Source organism: Cavia porcellus, unplaced genomic scaffold (genome assembly GCF_034190915.1).
Source record: "Cavia porcellus strain 051 isolate PalLab524CR breed Dunkin Hartley unplaced genomic scaffold, mCavPor4.1 scaffold_1, whole genome shotgun sequence".
In the NCBI taxonomy this organism is placed as follows: Eukaryota; Metazoa; Chordata; class Mammalia; order Rodentia; family Caviidae; genus Cavia; species Cavia porcellus.
This window is the reverse complement of record NW_026947484.1, coordinates 163,759,008-163,778,024: the sequence shown is the minus strand read 5'-3', so window position 1 is coordinate 163,778,024 and position 19,017 is coordinate 163,759,008. Positions and strand designations below refer to the sequence as shown.

Here is a 19,017-nt window from a genome sequence, read left to right as displayed (position 1 = left end):
TGTAGTGGCAAAGGACATCAAAAGCAACAGAAGAAAAGAGGGGACAAGCCTCTTTCTGTCCCTCATATTGTAATACAGGATACCTGCCCTAGAGTCGGTGTAGCACTCACACCCTGAATCCCAGCATTAGAAAATGAAGCAATCACAAACTCTAGATTCAGCTGTCTCCGAAAAGCCCGCCCCACCGTGATCACATGAGGCTTTGGGAGGACATCCAGAGACAAACCCTAACACTGTCTGCACTGCTAGAAACCCAAATTGTCAACACATTGAAAGTCAGTTTAAATACATACATTCACTAATCCGTTCACTGCTGATTTAATGGGCAGCTGACAATGTCCTTTGCCACATTCTAAAATGCACTACTAATTGTAAGGAGAGAAAATGATTTTATATATTTTTATATTTCTGCACTTGCAAAAATGTACAAACACTTTGCAAAGAATGGGACACTGGGACTTCTGAGCATTCCCATCTAGGTCAGGGACCCACATACCTCAGGAGGCCTGGGAGGGGGCATTGTCTAGGAACTAACAGGAGCAAAAGGGTACCCACGTAAGCTCCCCCTCTCTTCCTAGACATCCTAGAAGGATCTAGGGGATGATTTTTAAATTCACAGGCCTGAGGTGGGCAGGTTGCAGCACCTCTAAATCAGGGTGTGCCTGGGCCCCTCACCCTGCATACAAGGTGCTGGCCAAGCCCCAGTGTCCCCAAAGATGGCTTAAGGTCAGCACCCAGGATCTGCCCCCATTCTGGGGTCCAGGAGACCTGGAGGGACAAGAGGACAAGGTGGTTGAGACTGAGAGCAGCCTGGCTCAGCAGCCACAGTAACCAGGGCGTCCAGGTCTGCACCCAAGATGCTGCTGGGTCCGAGAGGCTCACAGCTGCCTCTACTCTAGTGTCAAGGACACAGTGAGATCCCAGACTGGCCCTAGAGTGCGGATCCTGAGCTTACAACCTCGGGGTAAAATTCAAAGTCAGTGCTGCTATTCTGCATTTTCAAAAAGATCTAATTTGTACAAAGAGAGCATCAGAAAAGTTCAATAGCTCTTTTTTATCTTTATCTTGGACTGGAATATATTCACTTGGCCAGAAATTAAAGGAACGCCGTATCAAAGAAATCTAAAGAATGTTCCCAGGCTCCCAAGAGAAAATTAAATGGGACTTGACTTTTACTTTACTGACAAAGACATAAACTTAAGATACTGCACTTCCCCAACCGGGCATTAAAATGAATTCCTCTCATTCTGGCAAAAAAAAATTAAAAAGTAGAGAAAATTAACACAATCACTAATAAAGTAAAAGATTTGAAAAAATTTCTTTAAATCTGGATTTCATCAAGAAACTTGAGAAACACAGGCCTAGGCACATGCAATTTTCCTAATTCAACTTATCCTCCAGGTTAAAAAGAGACTGTAAGCCGGGCATGGTGGCTCACACCTGTAATCCTAGCACTTGGGGAGGCTGAGGCAGGAAGATCACTACAAATTCAAGGCCATCCTGGTCTACAGAGTGAGCCCCTGATTCAAAAAGGCACCAAAAAATAAAAATAAGAGACTGTACAACAGGTTATTTGCCCAAAGGAATTCAAGCCAAGGGGTCTCCGGACACCTGCACTCGAATGTTTCTTGAAGAGCTGTTCAGAACAGCCACGGTAGGAAATCAACACTGGTGTGCGCTGGGAATCACGGAGTAAAGACACAGGACAGGTGTGCACAACAGAGCACGACTCAGCCATAAACAAGGAAGGAAGGCAACAACGGGGATGGAACCCAGGGACATTATGTTGCCAATATGAGTCACATCTCAAAGTAGTGACCAGAGCAACTGTTACCAGATCCCTGAGAGTGTCCAGCTTGGTGACTCACACGGAATGTCCCTCAAAATACAAATAAAAGAACTGGAGATGTGGCTCGGTGCAAAGTCCCTAGGTTCAACCCCCTAGTGTTCCCAAATCAAAAACTAAAACTAAATAAAACAAGCGGCAAAGGAAACGCCACCTACCCTGACCTGATCGTTACACATTATATACAAGCACTGAAATATCGCTGTACCAATGCGTATGTGCGGTGGTTGTGTCCAAAAATCAAAATAATTAGAGAAGAAAAAACGACGGATAAACTGAAAAAAAAATACTAATTTCTGTGCTTTAAAAAAATCAGCTTACAACTTTTTCCTTCCGTTTGTGCTGAGTCAAGTCGGAAGCACCGTCTTTCCGTGGACTCGGGTGACATTTATTCTCGGGGTCAATTTGAATGGATTGAAACACTGGGGAAAATCGGTGGAGCCCATTTCCGAGTGTGTTCACAGGATTGGTTCCAGAGATGATTGGCCTGTGGATCAGCCAATCGGCAAGGAAGGCCCGCCCTCAAAGGGGAGGGCTCTGTCCAATGGGCAGAGAAGCGGCTTGGGACATGCGTACAAACTCAGGCTTCCTTGACCGCAGCCGTCACGTGAGCACCGCGGACTACAAGTTCTTGGCTTTTGTACTTGAGCTCGGGGAGCATCCAGGCCTGCAGCCTTGAGCTGGGGCTCCCTCTGTGGCCCCTCTTGTTCCGAGCTTCCGGCTCTGTGGACAGAGCAGCTCCTGGGTTCCCGGTTGGGGCCATCCAGCTCTGTTGGTGCGAGCCACGCCCATTGGTCCCATACTAGAACCACGCGGCACCCTCCTGGTTCTGGTCTCCTGGCCGGTTGTCCAGGGTCTGGCGTTCTTCTTTTTATTATTTTGTTTCGTTTTGTTGTCTTTTTGAGACAGTCACCCCCTACTGTTCAGGCCAGCCTTGAGTTGTTTGTATCCCACGCTGGTCTGGACCTTGCAGTGATCCTCCTGCCTCAGCCTCCCAAGTGCTGGGATTGCAGGCGAGTGCCACCACACCCAGCTAAAATGTCAGGTTTTGTTTTTGGTTTTTTTGGTACTGGCGATGGAACTCACAAACTTGTGCTTGCCAGGCAGATGCTGTACTGATGATCTAGCCTTAGCCCTTCCTTTTTGTTCTTTAAAAATGATTTACACTTTGGATTTCTAAGAGAAGTTACCCCACATGTAAGCTCGTATGTCTGATTTATTACTTCTAGAAAGAATCATCCAAAAAACCAGTAGCAAGTGCTGGAAAGACCAAGGGGAACCATCTACCGTGTTGATAGGGATGTGTCACAGCTGTGTCCTGACATCCCCCAAAGCCTCACGTGATCACAGGCAGGGCTTTTCAGAGAGGCTGGCCGTAGAGTGTGTGACGCTGAGCCAGATTCCTGGTGCAATGCTGGGATCGAGGGCCCTAGGATCAGGGGCATCGAAGTCCACAGAGTCCCTAAGTGTCAGCTCTTTTCCCAGGGCAGAGGTCTCAGGACCCTAGTGCTCGGGCCAGAAGCTCTGCCTGGTCACAGCAGCCAGTGGCCCAGTGGCCCAGTGGAGCAGGAGATAATGACAGCGTTTGGGTTACTGCTTCTTGCTTTATCTACCTCCACAATCCATAGGACAGGTGTTATTCCCACTGTAGAGAAGCAGGAGCCAAAGCTCAGCCACATGAAGAACCTCTGCTTGATTAAAACCCGAGATCCTACAGAAATCTCAAAATGGGGGCAGGAATTTAGCTCAGCGGCATAAGCGCCTGCCTGGCAAGTGCGAGGTCGTGAGTTCTATCCCCAGTACCAAAAAGAAAGAAATCTTAGCATATATTCTGCTGGAAAAAAAATTGTGACAAAGAGATTAACTGCAGTGGAGTTTAAAAGCTGTGTAAAGGGCAGAATTCACAGACAGTGTCCCCAGCACGGCGGGAAACAGGACACAGGAAACCTCCTCCTGGTGTTCCCGGTGGCACTGTCACCTGGAGATTCCTGTTTTCACCTGACAGCTGCCTCTTCGGGACACACACATGCACACCCCTGGGAGATCGCATCTGTCGGCCTGCTACTCTGCCAACTCCGCCAGCCTGGCCCACTGCCAGCCTAACAGCCACGGCATCTGGGGAGCCTGATTTTAATAAATTGCTATTTCCTGTAGAAAACCGGTTTTTTCAGTGGCTTCATAACTCAACCATTTTTGATCACATTAGGACTAACCCTGGCAGCCGGCCTGGAAGCGCTGTGCAGGACAATGGCATATTGTTTTGCCGTTGCTGCAGTTACAGCCGCTAAGAAAGGAGGCAAAGAAAGAGAAACAGCCAGTCTGAGCCCCTGCCACGTAGCCGGGCAACGCAGGAGCCGCCTGCCTCCATGGGAGGTGGGAAGCAGTCACCTTCCCTGCGGGTCTCTCCCGTCTGCCCCGCCTTCCTTCTCTGTGATTTTCTCACGTACAGCAGTGTGAACACACACATGCACAGACACACACATACGCACCCCAGACTGCAGTGTGACCGGCAAAGCACACGTTCCCACCGAAGTCTTCTTGTCTGTTTTTGCTTTCACCGACACGTCGCACATTCAAGGAGAGCTGCAGGAACAGAACCCAAGGCAATCTTCGGGAGCACAGCAAGTGTGAAGGCTCCCAGGGGCAGGAGGAGAAACGAGCGTGACGGAGAGCACGAGCGAGGGAGAAGTCAGCGCCTTACTGCATGGAGGGGGCTCAAGTTAGAGTGCACCCGCATGGACAGGGCGCCAGCGCCTGGTCCCATCCCCGCCCTACTGGAAGGGTTTTGAGGGGAGCTGGGTTTGGGCACCGCCTTCCCAGCTTCACTGCCCTCTTCGGGGTCCCTTCACAGCCCCCACCCAGAGAGCTGACTCAACCCCTGTTCTGCCCACTGCCCGGATCCCTGCACGATGTGGTCATCAGCACCGTCTGGGAGGAAGCGATCCCAGGCACCATGCGGGTGTCGGGGAGATGTTTTCTACAGGTGTGCTCCTCGAGTATCCGAGGTCACAGCGTGGAGGTACGTACAGGATTCGTGTGCGGTAGAAATAATCTCCTTGTGTAAATCATGACAATCAAGGGTAAGCACAGAGGTTTGCCAGCACCCAGGGCAGATGTTTGCGATTCCAGTGGGGTTGGGGTTTGAAGTCATCGACTGTGGAGTCCTGGCTGGAGAATTGGCTTCTTAATTATGCAATGAGGTGCCGACCACCCGGGTCTCAGTCTCTTTTAGGGCATGAGAGCGGAGCCTGGGGTCACGTGCCAGATACATGAAGCACTTCACAGAAGTTTTTATGTGGAGGTGGGGGTGGGGATGAAGAGTAGTCAGTTAAGCTTTTTCAGAACATGGATCTCTGAGGGACTTGGAAATAGGAATGGATTCGCCAGTTTGCAAAGCTCCTCGGAGTGGAGTCAGATGTGCACTTGTGGGTGTTGCTATTGTGTGAGACCGGTACTTCCCAGCTGCACCTGACCCCAGAATCACCTAAGCAGCCTACTGAACCCTAGATGCCATGCCCCACACACCTGCAGGGTTACTGGCTCAGCAGGCTTGGTGGGGGTACATTTGTTTTTATTGACTGATTGATTTTTAATTGACAAAAGTGATATGCTTATGCATAGAACAGCCTGATGTCTTGATATATTCCCATACGATGAAATATCTAAATCATTCTGTGTAAGATTTTCAAGTGTAAGATGATACTCACCATCTGTACAACAGATCTCTGGAATATACTTCTCCTAGCTGAAATTTTCTAACTTTTGGCCATATCACCCCAGCACCTCCCAAGCCCCTCTTCTGATAACTGCTCAGTCATGACAGCCAGGAACCTGGGGCCCAGACAATGCATTTCCAGGTCGCAGCCCAGTGATCTGCCTCCTCCACCAGACCCCAGTCTAACAGGAAGTCGCTGAAGTGCCTGGTGAGTCTGTCCCTTCTCTAAACCACAGGCTGCTCAGACCCGGTTCCGAGCCACCCGCCCGCATTTGGCCTCAGCTCCGCTGTCAGCTGTGCAAACCCAGGTGCATCTCAGGTATCTCAGAGTGAGGGTTCCAGGTCTGCATTCATACAAGTTCCTGGTCACCGTGGGCACTGTTACCGTACTAGCAGTGCCTACACCTTAGATTCACTTGGTGACCCTGAAAGGCAGTCGAGATTACTCAGACCAGTTTACAAAAAAGGAATGTTGAGAAATCCAAGCAAGCTAATCACAGTTTAAACTCAAACCCAAGCCCCCAGTGCCACATAATCTGCTCTCTCTCTTGTGGCCCGGGGAGGAAATCAGCTTTCAGAAGGAGCCTTGAGCACCATCTGCACCCTGCTGGTCAGAGGACACATTTCAGCGGAGGGAGGACTCGTGGAAGCTGGAGATGGGGGCAGCTGAATCTCCTGAATCAGGTGGAAAACGGACGCCAACCGGGGCTACAAGAGGGAGAAGTCAGTCCATAGCAGCACTTGGGGAGCAACACAGAGCTTTAACGCAGGGAGGCCGGGGGTTGAGGGGGAAACTGAGGCACCCTCACAGATCATGGTGATAGACAGACCAAATGCTTGGAAGGGCCCAGAATGATAGTAGATATGTTCACTTCTAGTGGCCAACAGCAAAAGCTGGGAAAGGATGAGCCTCCTCTGCAAGCACGAGTCTTCTCTCCACAGCTTTGCGGGCACTATCAGACCCCCAGCACGGCATCTGTCACATTAAGGGGCCACGGTCTCAGCGCTTAACCCTAGAAAGGGGTTCTAGGGTGCTTGGGGGCCTGGCTATGGGAAGAGCTTCCCAGCTCAGATGTCTTCCAAGCGCAAGCACTGATGGGAAGCCTGCACGGCAACCTGACTGCTGCACTCACCCACACCCTGGCCAGCAACAGGAAGGAGCCCTGGGCAGCCTGGCCCCATCAATACACGAGGTGGCCTCAGGCAACCTCTCCTGCCACACCCAGGTGTGACCTGCTGCTTCTCAGGGTGGCTCAGGGCCTGGGGTGCACAGCCAGGGGCCACTCAGGAGCTGCCTGCCTCCTTGTCAACCAGGGACTTCATTTTTCACAAAACCAACTTGCTCAAGGTCACTCTATAAGCTGCAGGCCATTTGCAAACCAAGCCTCCAGAGCTGTCTGGATTACTTTTAGGCTTGCTGAGAAATGTGGCATTTAAAAATACTTTGTAAATAATTGATGATGGAAAAATTCAAATAGCACAGAAGTGTTTAAATTAGGAAGCAAAGTCGCCTTCCTGTCCCCTCTCCGAGATAACCGCCACGCTTGAAAACATCGTGCCAGGTCCCATCTAGTGCTGTGGTGCTGACTCATGGCATGGGTGCCACAAGGGCACACATGGCCCCCGCTGTCAGCACAAGACCCCAGCACCACCCCAGCAGCCGAGTGTTCATGTTTAATCTCAGTGTTGGCAAATATGTGGGTTTGGGGATGCAATTTGGACACTGGGTCTCTAACAGTTTCTCCCTCACTGAACTAGCTTATGCGAGCACAAGCTGCCTCCCTCAACACAGGGCTTCCTGTGAAAAAGCAAGGAGGACTGGATTATGATTCTGTAGCCCATCTTCATTAAAAACAAAAACTCAACAAAGTATTCCAGGCTCCATTAATGGAGGTCTGCAGCAGGCGCTCTCAAAGCTCTTTCCTGAGTTCCCAGTCTAGTGAGGGCCTTAAGGTTGCTTCTGTTTCTTTTATTTTTAGCAAAAATACTTCTGTAACTATTATGGGCCACCTCTCTTTATGAGCTTCATGGGATCTCCTATTGTCATGGAGGGAACAGGAAATTGAGGTGTCGGAAGAAAGGGAATGTTCAAACTCAGAAGAATATTTTCAAGTTCTGTCTACAAGGGTGATCTGGGTTCACCTCTAGCAGATCGTGATGCTACTTCCCTGCATCCTCACCATCACTCAGGCCTCTTCAGTGTCATCCAGTGAATAAGCAAAGCTTTCATCCATTTGTCCACTCATTGGTCAGCACATACGGACCCAGTGCCCAGCGTGTGCCGGCCCAGGTCCACCTCCTGGAGTCACTTCAGTGTAAACCCAATCTCTGTCCACACAGAGTGTCATAGTTACTTTTCTCTTGCTGCTGACACTGAAAGTTAAAGGAGGAAAGGTTTATTTAACTCACTGTCTGTGGAGGTTTCTGCCCATAATCATCTGGCTCCAAAGTAGGGTGGCGTGGCACAGGGACAACAGTTCAAAGGAGCAGAAGATAGCAAAAGCAGCCAGTGCAGACGTGAGGTGGGGGAGGCAGAACCTCCTTTCCTCCCTTACACTGTAAGCAGGCTTCCCCCTGGGGTGGGCGCAGCACTCACACCATCCATGCCCTCCTCCTGCACAGGCTGAGGGTATTTACCAAGTGAGGACCCTGGCCCTGCTGAGTCACTTAAACTTCTGCTCAAGTGGACCCAGTGAGTAACATCCAGAGCTGCAATGGCTCATCCTCCACCCCCAGGATGAGAGCTGCTGAGTTCCTTGTGAAGCTTGTAGACTTCTCAAGTTGCCACAGTGTATCAGCTGTAACAGCAAGAGACTCTTTGGGTGGTAAAAGTATTGTTATTTGGGTAATAACAAATAATACACAGTGTATAAAAATAGATTCTAGTGAGGAAGAGTCATGTCTCTGTGTCTTTGTCTCTCTGTCTCTCTGGGTCTCTTTCTGTCTCTCTCTGTCTCTCTCCCGCTGGGAATTAAGCCCAGGCCTTGCACATGATAAGCACTTGCGGTACCCTGAGCTACACCCAACCCTGCCGTTTACAAACACCGAGCCTGCAACGCCTGTACTGTGCCTTGCTGTGTAAGAGCGGGACGTAGATTCCTTTCTAGGTGACACGTGTGTTATGCTCTATCCAGTCCCACTGCGTCAACCGCTGAACTCCAAAACACCTCACCGCTAACTCTAGGGGCTCAGCAGACGTACAGAGCCAGGTTGGGTGACTGTCCCTTCCGTCAGCCCTTCTCCGAGATGCCAGCGAGGCTCCGCAGGCCACACCCTGTTAGCCTTGAGTTCCGAATCCCCAGCCACCAGCACTGCACCTTCTTATGTGTCATCAGGGATGTCTGGTGGTGGTCAAGTCGCTGCTCCAGGGAACCCCTTATAAACGTGCACCTCAAACTGCAGTTAGACTTGACTTTCCGCAGAGGCCTGCTGCCTTCCCACACAACCAGGCTGCGCTAGTAGGCCCAGCACTCCAGGCTCCCGTCCTGTGTGACGGCTGCACCTCGTCTGTCAAGGGTACCCCGGGAGATTTGCTCTCCTTTTCTCCTTCTCTTTAATAATTCTGAACAAAATAAAAAAACTCTTCGTGTGGAAATGTACCATGCTTTGATTACCTCCTAACTTTAATTTTATAAAACAAGGTAGCAGGGATGTGAGGAAACAGAGCTGGAACTGTGCAGCCCAAGCATAGGAAAACCTCCCATGAGAGACTGCATGAGCCGGGTCACCAGCGCTGGGACACCAGACTCAGCACCCAGGACGCAGAGGAGGAGAGGTTTCAGTCCACGCTCCAGGGCAGGAACGTGGTGTCAGAAGGGTGCGCAGAGCAAAACGCTCAGTTCATGGAGGCCAGGAACCAGAGCAGGGCAGCACCACAGAGCAAGGGACAAGGGACCAGATATGGTGCCCAGCTCAGCCTGGGTGAGCCATCCAGACGTCCCGGAACTGTGTGGAGCCCTCTCTCCGAGTGTCTTCAGCTATGCCGTCCTGGCTGCCTCAAGGTCCTGCCTGGATTCAGAAGGCTTCCCTGTCACGCCATGTTGACTTGGGCAGAGCCGGCAGCCCCACAGTGTGGGTGAATCAGGTGGAAGAGGACACAGCGTGGTATTTTTATTTGACAGAGTTCCATTCAAAACCTATGGTGACTGTTTAAATTGTAACCTCCAAGGGCAGATTTCCTTTCATCCCCTCAAAATGCTCCTAAAATGGAGGAGCAAATGCTTATCTCCTTTTAATAGTAGAGACCTTCACAGACGGAATTCTGATTTAAAGAACGATCTTCAAATGTTATTTGAAGATGAATTTAACTTGAAATTGAATAATTTAAAGATTCTCATTTTGAAATTGAGAATGGGAAACTAAAACAAAAGCAAGTAATAAAGTGTGTTCCTGTAACGTTTCAGTTTTGTTTTTTTAGTACATGTCTGCAGTACAAAATGATTGCATTCCTTGTGAAGAGCTGGCACATTTTAATACCTTTTTTAAAACACATCGTAGTTCTCTTTTGCTCCCTTCTTTCTTCCTCCTTCCTCTCCCTCCATCTGTTAGCACCTTTCATCTGAGATGCTCTCTCTCCCTGCTTCCTATTATCTTCCTTTTATTTTGCTCTTTCTTTACACTTTGGGTTTCTCATTAAGAGGAATCGTCCTATGTGGCTCGCATGCCTACTTTGTTTCACTGAACACTGTGGCCTGAGGTGCATCCTCTGTTCTACAGGTCACTCAGCTTGGCCTTCTCTGTGGCAGGGCAGCGCCCGTGCTGTGTAAATGCATGTTTCCTTTATCCATTCCTCTGTGGGTGGACAGAGGCCACTTCCAAGGTTTAGGTATTGTGATTACTGCCACTATAAACATGGGTGTGCACACTTCACTGAAATACAGTGCCTTTAACTCTTTTGGGAAGATACCCAGAAGAGGAACGCCTGGGTCAAATGGAATTTTCTACTTTTAGATCTGGAGGGCGTCTGCACACTGATCTCCATAGGGCTTGTACCAGTTTACATTCCCACCAACAATGGAGATGGCTCCTTTCTCCCCACAGCACCTCCAGCATTTGTTATTGGCTGATTTCTTAATGATGGCCATTCTTTCTGGGACGAGGTAGAATCTGAGTTTTGTTTTTATTTACTTTTTCTCACATTGAGGATTAAGGCTTCAGTGAGGAGATTATTTAGAGAACTCATTGACGCCCTGCCCTTTTATATAACCCAGGAGAAGCAGAATAATTCTGAGAATCGGGCAAAGAACTTAGGCTCAGCTTCTTTTATTTGTCAACAAACTTGGGTGAGTTAACAATTCTGAACCATAATTTTTTTATCTCTAAAATTAGCATAATAGTCCTTATATACATCCTGGAACTTTTGTGGGGGCACAAATGAGCAATAATGTACCAAAAGTCCTTTGTAAACCATAAAAGCATAATTTGAACTCAAATGAAAGTTGTGTTCCTCAAATATCTGACATCTCTATAGTAAGAGCTTTGATAGGGTTCCATACGTCAGTATGATTTGAATGTACATTTGTCTTCTCTATGATACTATAACAGCCTGTGAGATTATCCACTGTTCTATCTCCATAGTATATTGGAACCCACGCCACTGGAAGCCGCAATTTGAATTTCCTGCCACCAACGCTGCATCCAAATCCACACGGCAGGAAGAGAGGCGTGAAAGCTCTGAGAGTGGGAACCGGCGAACGGAGATGAGAGCGAGACTGGCAGGGAGCCCTGCATTGACCTGTGGTGAGTGAGGGGAACGGGGAGCCTTCCACAGAGTAGGAGGCTCCAGCAAAGGACATTCTAGGACCAGGCAGACTAGCCGGAACAGGACGCTGCAGTGACTTCAGTCGCATATTCCTCTCTCAAGCGGGATTGGTGCGGAGCGCTTAGCCTGGGTGACACTGTTGACTAAGACCCAGTAGGCTAGCCCAAACCAGGTCCCAGCACCTGGCGGTGCACCCTAGCAGTGAAGCCTTCACTAGGTTGACCTGGAGGGGCAGGCCCAGCAAAGGCTGCCCAGGTCTATGTCTCCCTAGTGCACTGCAGTGGGCGGGAACACCTAGCCAATGCAATTCAAACAAACTGTAACCAACAAAGAAAAAACTGGGCCTCCTATATGTTTTTGCATGGAAGGAACAAAAAGTATAGGAAGAGGGAGCAACAAGAAAGGGTCCTCAGTCCCCAATCCTGAGAAAACTGATCCAGGAAAGGTAAATGCAAAGGAGGACAGAAAATATGCAATATCAGACACGGCACCAATAGACATAAAGTGATACCTCTGAGGCCTCATAGATGAGTTCAAAAGTGAAGTATTTAATGAAATAAAGCAAGATATAAGTAGAACAGTTAGAAATATGCTAAGCACCGCCCAAGAAAAAACAGATGGTGGAATAGAAGAACAAAAAAAAGGGGAGAATTGTTTGATGGAGAAAATAGAGAAAACATAGAATATGTGAAGCAGGTTCAAAGAGACTACCAGGAAACTAAAAACTCTATTGAAAGCTGGCATAACAGCTTGAAAGAAACTAAGGATAGATTATCTGAACTGGAGGGCAGATTTGTAATGTGAGAGCATGAAATGAAAAACTTCTTAAAAATAACAAGAAAACAAACAGCCACAATACAAAGGCTAGAAGACGATAAGACAATCTATAACTTAAGAATTAAGAACATAAAAGAAGAAGTAGGGACACAAACAAATGGACTACAAAAGCTATTCACAGAAATAATCCAGGAGAATTTCCTGAATTTAGCAAAAGGTAAAGATACTCAGATGTATGAGGCATACAGGACCCCAGCTACCTACAACCCAAACAGAGCTACACCCAGGCATATAATAATCAAAATTCCAGACATCCAATATAAGAACAGAATATTAAAAGCCGACAGAGACAAGAAACAGATCACTTACAAGGGAACACCCATCAGAATTACAGCAGACTTCTCAGCACAAACCATCAAATCACGAAGAGTGTGGGGGGAAATAATTCAAGCTTTGAAAAATAATAACCTCCAGCCAACATTGATATATCCTGCACAACTGTCCCTAGAAATTGATGGAAAAACAAGGTGCGTCCAGGATAAAGAGGAACTAGGGGAATTTGCAACCATCAATTCAACTCTACAGAGATTACTGCAGGATATTCTAAAAAAGGAAAATACCAAGATTCCAGAAACAGTGGCAGAGAGGCCACAATGAATGGAGCAGAAAGCAAAATGAAGAAGACAAACTGACAACTAACGACAGAAAAAAAGCTCAACAGAAATGAAGCAGAGAAGGTTGGATGGTAGGAACAGCTATTTTGGAGAAAACAAGACATCATAATACCTAGTGCTTATTTAGTATCATCTTGTTTTGAAGTCCCATCAAGCTTTTATTCTTCTGTCTCCATCGGTCTTAACAGGTTGTATCTTATTAGATTTTATTATATGTGGTAATATAAACAAAAACTTTTCTAGACAGGGAGATTATGCAGAGGCCATTGTTCATTTTCTGATAGTTGGTTCTAAATACCCTGTAATACTGTCATTCTCTTGAATAGTTTTACATTGTCTTGATATGTTTGGTGCTACAGTAAACGAAGTTATACTCAAAGATTTCAAGGAAAGAGACACTATGGTAACTACTTTTTTGTCAGGATATCTTGTGGTGAAACACTATTTTGCTTAAATGGTTATGTTTTGACCTGTGCTGTTTTGTTGTTATGCCCTTTTATCTCAGTCTCCTTTTTTTAATTATTTACTTTTTATTTTTATCTTTTTAATCAAGGGAAAAATAAATAAAAAATAGCAGGATATATTATAGTAACCCACTTTGATTTCCTATTAACTTGATTTGAAACCCTGTATTGCCCTCACCATCTTGTTTTGACTGATTTTCCCCTATTCTGCTTTGCTTGATAGTACCAAGTTCAAAAGTATAGGCAACAACTGTGAAGACAATAAGATTCATTATGACACCCATTCTGGTTTACTATTATCTTCTTATAAGTCCTGTAATGTCTCCAATGTTTTGGTTTTATTCTTTACTGTTTTGTTCAATTTTATTATAACTGATGATATAGGCAGTTCTTTTTAAGATAGCAAGAGGCAGTATGGTAACCGTTGTTGATCACCTTGTATTTTTTTTTTACATTATGTATTATGTCCATCCTTTTGATTTGACTGGCTCTGTTCTGTTATGTCACATTTGGTTTTACTCTCCTCCAAAAAAAGTAGTAAGAACTGTAGGGGTAATAAAACCCAAAATGTGTAATTGTCATTGTACAAAAGAGAGGAAAAGAAAGTGCTCTAATGGATATAACTGCATGTATATTTAAGTGTATAAGATAGATAACCATATTACTGAGTTTTGTTGGATCATTGAACAGAACTCTTTGCAGTCTCACTGTTTGAAAGTCCACTTTATATGCTTTAATTTTGTAACTTGAACAACTATTTCTAAGATAACAATATGAAATCTATTAACTAGTGATTTCCTACTATTTTTCTGAAATCCTGTATAACTTGTACCCTTTTTCTGTTTTTTTTTTTTCTTTTTCTCCTTAAATAAAATCTAAAAAAAAAAAAAAGAAAAAGAAAATAAAAGCACAGAAGTTCCTTACCACCTAACAAAAATAAAAAAAAGTGTACAGGTGCCTTGCATGAGTAAATACTGATGTTAAGGAACAACATGAGAACAAAACCGCTCCCATTAAAGTGACAAAGGAATCCAGGAGCAGAGGAAGTGTGCTGAGCGCCCAGAGTGGATCAGCTCTACATGTAAGGCAGTGAGTGACAAAAGCCCCACCATTTCCTCCTCTGTGAGCAGTGGTTATAAGGTGGGGAAGTTGCCAGTCCCCTCGCAGGCCAGCGGTCAGGTCAGATCTGCGTGTCCTCGGGTTCCTCAGCCTCCTCCTGGTCCTCCGTCCTTGGCAGGCAGCTGCGTAGGCAAGCACCGGGGACTGTGCCACTTTGGCTCCAACAGCGTCATCGTCTGCACAGCGAGCACGCTTGAGCAGTTGTGTCTGAAAAGCACAGTGCGTTAATTGGGACAGCCCTGCAGAAGTCCCTTGGAAAAGTGTGTTCCAGCCTCATTAAAACCACTGGCTTTATCACAGTTTGCAGTAAGGGCCAGGAATGAACTGCTGAATAACTTCTCATTAACACAAAAGAATCTGTCATGCTGAATCATAAACCGCAGTCTGAGGCGTCAATTACAGGCTTCAGAAGTGGAGGACACAGAGACTGCAGATGCTACCACTAACAGGGACGGCCAGAGCTCCCTGGTCCCGCGTCTATGCGCTTCTCAGGCGGGCTGTTCACAGAGCACTTACACAGAATGAGACTCGGTTGCCCAAGGCTGTTGTAAGCGATAAATAACCTGTGTAGGATCCGGTGTGTCTGTAAGGAAGGAAGCTGGGCAGACCCAGTCTGCGCTCCACCACCCGGGAAAGGCTTCTGTGACACGGGGAAAGCCATCGTGGGAGAGTGGCCAGCTGCCAAGTCACTCCAACCAGCACTACACACAGGGCTCAGCCGTGACTGAGCTGCTTGCAAGAAACCTGCCTTTCCAGGTGAAGAGCTGGAGGCTCAGCCGGACTGAAAACTTTGCGCACCTTAGGGACAGCATCGAGGTCCATGCGATCTCTCCCGCCCCAACACTCCTCAGGCTCTCTTCCCACTTTGCCAGGCAGCGCTTCTCCTGTAGATTCCTTTAGCCATTAGACTTGGAAGGAGAAGTAGAAAAGACAGAATTCTCCCTTCAGGCACAAGGCTGTAAGATGGAAGTGTTTCTCCTCTTTAATAAACGGGAATCCTAAACAGCGTCTACCCTTAGGGCGGAGAGGAGAAACGCATGGTGTGATGAACTACACCCGATGCAGACTGAGGACACGCACAGCCCTTTCCTGGAGCCCTGACACCCGCCTTGCGGTGAGCCTGGCCTAGGAGAACAGGGACGGCAGCTCCCTGAAGTCCATCGCTGGACAGAGGAGCTGGGGCCCCGAAGGCTTCCAACACAAGTCCACTCGGGGCCTTGCCAGACACATGATCTCTGCCAAGACTGCCAACTTGGCGTACTGCAGCCCGAAGTCAGCTATGGGTCTCCCCAAAAACGATGGCCAGGCCACGTGGGGTCCCATAAACTTCATTGGCACAGACAGGCACTGGGCCAGACTGGGCCTCCAGGCCTCTGCTTGCTGACTCTTGATCCACATCACGGGGAGCACAGGGCTGGCCCACGTGGCAGAATTCACGTTCCAAGTTTAAAGTACTAACCAGACATTTGTAAGACTCACTTCGTCCTGCCATCTGGTTGCTATCTTGCCGTTTCTTTTTTTTTTCTCGTGAAAGTAGAGACAAAATTTTAGTTGTCTGACCGTGGGAACGCAGTCCTGCAACCTCCTCTCCATGTAATTATCTTTCAAATGGAAGGTTGGAGTAGGTCAAAAGAATTATGACCTCAATCTTTATCAGTCTCTTGTATTGGAATCCCCTTTACAACTCTAATTTCCTCCTTTTTAAAATCTATTTTATAAATATCTTCCAGGGCACCAATTAGGCACTGAGCTGTTTCTCTTTCTCCCATGTGTTGCTCTGTACAGAGAGAAGCTTGATTTTCATCATTAAAATTCTATACTTATGGATTTTTTAAAGGATTTATGTTAAAACCACCAGAGCTATATTGGAATTCATAGCACAATATTTCCACCTTGGTTTCCACACGTAGACCCTGGTTACGTGGCCCTTTTTGGCCATATCCGAGTTCACTCTGGTAATTTGAAAATAAAGATTTCTGTGTGTGTGTGTGTGTGTGTGTGTGTGTGTGTGTGTAAAACATGTTATTATATAAAACAGAACTGGTATGTGGCTTTATGAGGAAATATGTAAGTCCTGTATGTGGGGCTATACCTATATTTCTGTATTTAAGAATAAATTAACTGTGACGATGGTAGAATAAATTGCAGCAGCCTGCAGATTAGTAGAAAACCATATATTAAAAAAAAATCCTCGAGGGGCCTGTGGTGGGTTAACTAATGGTCAGGCTAAGAGGGAGCGCCCAGGGAGCTGAGTCTGCATGGTACTGGTGCCGAACTCCCCCCGAGTATTAATGCCAACGGCATAGAAGGAGCCCCGGAAGGGAAGATGGTGCTGCCGACTCCCCAGGAGAAGCTTGTCACGCTGGCTTCCTCATATGGCCGTGACTGTTTTTGTCTGAGGAGGAGCTCAGGTCCTCGAGGTCACTGAGGGTGGCTGCGGTGCTCTTGGGGGAGCTCTGCTCTTCCTCCTAAGTGTCACTTCCTAGCTGCAGTGCAACCCCTTCACCCCGCCCGCACAGGCTTTTGGGCTTCCTCCCCGGTGCAGAGCCCTGATAGGGCCTTGCATGAGACACTGCTGTGGGTTTTAGGCTTCTCCCTGGACTCCTGGGGGACTTTGTTGTGGGATCCAGGCCTGAGCTAGGGTCTCCAGCGCACACACTAATCTCTTGCATTCTTTTGTGTGTGACTTTTTGGGTGAGAATTATAAGATGCTTCTGTAAATTTATGTGTCCTGTAGTAAATTGATCCCCCTGCAAACCCTGACTACAACCAAGCCATACAAGACTGCAGAATAGCCAGATATGACATCCTAGCAAGAAGGAACAAACAGATCAGAACCTGATGATTGGATCAGGGCATTTGCTGAATATTAAAGGTGAGAGGCCAAGAGGAAGGGTAGAAGACAGCAGATGAAAGAGAAAACGATGGATTCCTAGAACTCACATGAGACTGAGGGGCACATTAGTTCATATGTGTTCTGGCTGCCATGACTTGAGAGGGTGAACCCCAGAGAGACAGGAAGGGAAACCAGTGCCTGGTTCCAGATTTGCCGAACAGGTTGTAATTTCAGCTAGGTCAAAGGAAGGACTGAGGAAGTGGGAGGACATGTCTGGAACTCCAGTTTTGTGATGCTAAGGAGCTAGAAATGAGCTTTAGGGTCTGCAAAGAAGGATGTGGCCTGGGAAAGTCTCTTCCTTCCTTCCTTCCTTCTCTCCTTCCTTCCTTCTATGGGACACCATGACCTCCCTTAGTTCAGACCCTTCCTTAGGCCTCAGGACAAGCCACACATATACAAACCACCAAATTCTGTAACAGCGCCTTGCAAAAGTGGCCCTCCCTCCTGAAGTCACTCCCTGGTTAGATGCATCCCAGTTGCATGCCTGGGTAAATCCAGACATCACCCAGATGCAGTTGTTGTTAGGCAGTTGCTAAAATTCAAGATTACTAGGCAGATCACAGAAGAGAACAAAGAGAAAAAATGGGTAACAAAAACAGACCTACAGGCGATACACAGTGCACACTTTGTGGGGCTAATTTTTATATCCTAAGAAGTTGATCCCAATAGGGATAATTTTACTCAAGAAGCAAATTCGAGGGGCTGGAGGTGTAGCTGGGTGGTGCAGCGTGTGTTTTGCTATGGGTACAGTCTCCAGCACCCAAAGTGGAGGAAGAGAAGGGGAAGAGGAAGAGGAGGGAGATGAGGAGCAGGAGGGAAGGAGAAGAAAGGTGAAGAGAAAGGACAAGAAAGAATTTAAAGATTAATGGTTTTTGTGGTTTTGATTAACAGAAACATAATTAAGACTCAGTGGGTTAACTGGCAGAATGGACAACTAAAGACTGGCTTAGAATCTAGGCTGATAAAAATATTCAGGCGGAAGTTTGGGGGGCATGAAGGTGGGAAATACAGAGGAAATCTTTAGACATGTATGAACAATGGTAAAAGTTTACATACACAAAATTAGAGTCCTTGGAGAAGAAACAAAATCCTCCCAAACTGGCAAAATCTGAAGCCACAAATTCAAGAAATTTTACAAACTTCAGAAAAGACAGATTTTTTTCAAAGAAAACCACACCAAGGCACTAAGCAAATCTAAAAAGGAGCCAATGAAAAAATATACGTGATTCTCAGTGAATAACAAGAAGGCTGAAGGCTGATTTCATCACAAAACAATGCAGAGGAGTAAACAGTAGGAGGCTGTGGAGGGGAGGAGTGAGCAGAGAGGGCACCGGATTCCCACTGAGCTCCGATTTACAGCCAGCGAAAAATACCTTCGTAGGGGTGATAAGTTTTTATGTGGTGATCATTTCCAGAAGGAGAGTTTGTTTTAAATTCTAAGTTGATCGTACAGCCTTGGGCTAACGCAGCCTGTCACTACAAACCGGGAAAGCCCTCTGCTAGCTGGTAAAGATCTCTAACCCCTTGATTGATCCCCCATTTTTGGCAACGGAGGTGGGTATGTTCTCCCAGTAAGTCAACAAGTTGACATCTGAGCATGTGTTCCAGCCTCCTGAGTTGCATTCATACAAATTAATTCCTGGGAGACCAGAAGACCTACACTGGCACCTGGCAGCCAGACAGCAATGGTTTCTGGTATCAAAAATGTCATATGCAAATAAAACACTGGGGTATCTTCAAACAAGGGCTAATGGATAATGAGAGA

General features: G+C 47.0%; 1 long non-coding RNA gene across 1 annotated transcript; it reads left to right on the top strand.

The window, feature by feature from the left end:
• The first annotated feature begins 4,288 nt into the window (after positions 1-4,288).
• On the top strand, positions 4,289-16,333 carry LOC134478307 (uncharacterized). The gene is made up of 3 exons (XR_010050870.1): positions 4,289-4,865; positions 11,139-11,300; positions 14,130-16,333. It is a non-coding gene; the product is annotated as an uncharacterized LOC134478307 (long non-coding RNA).
• The last annotated feature ends 2,684 nt before the right edge of the window (positions 16,334-19,017 follow it).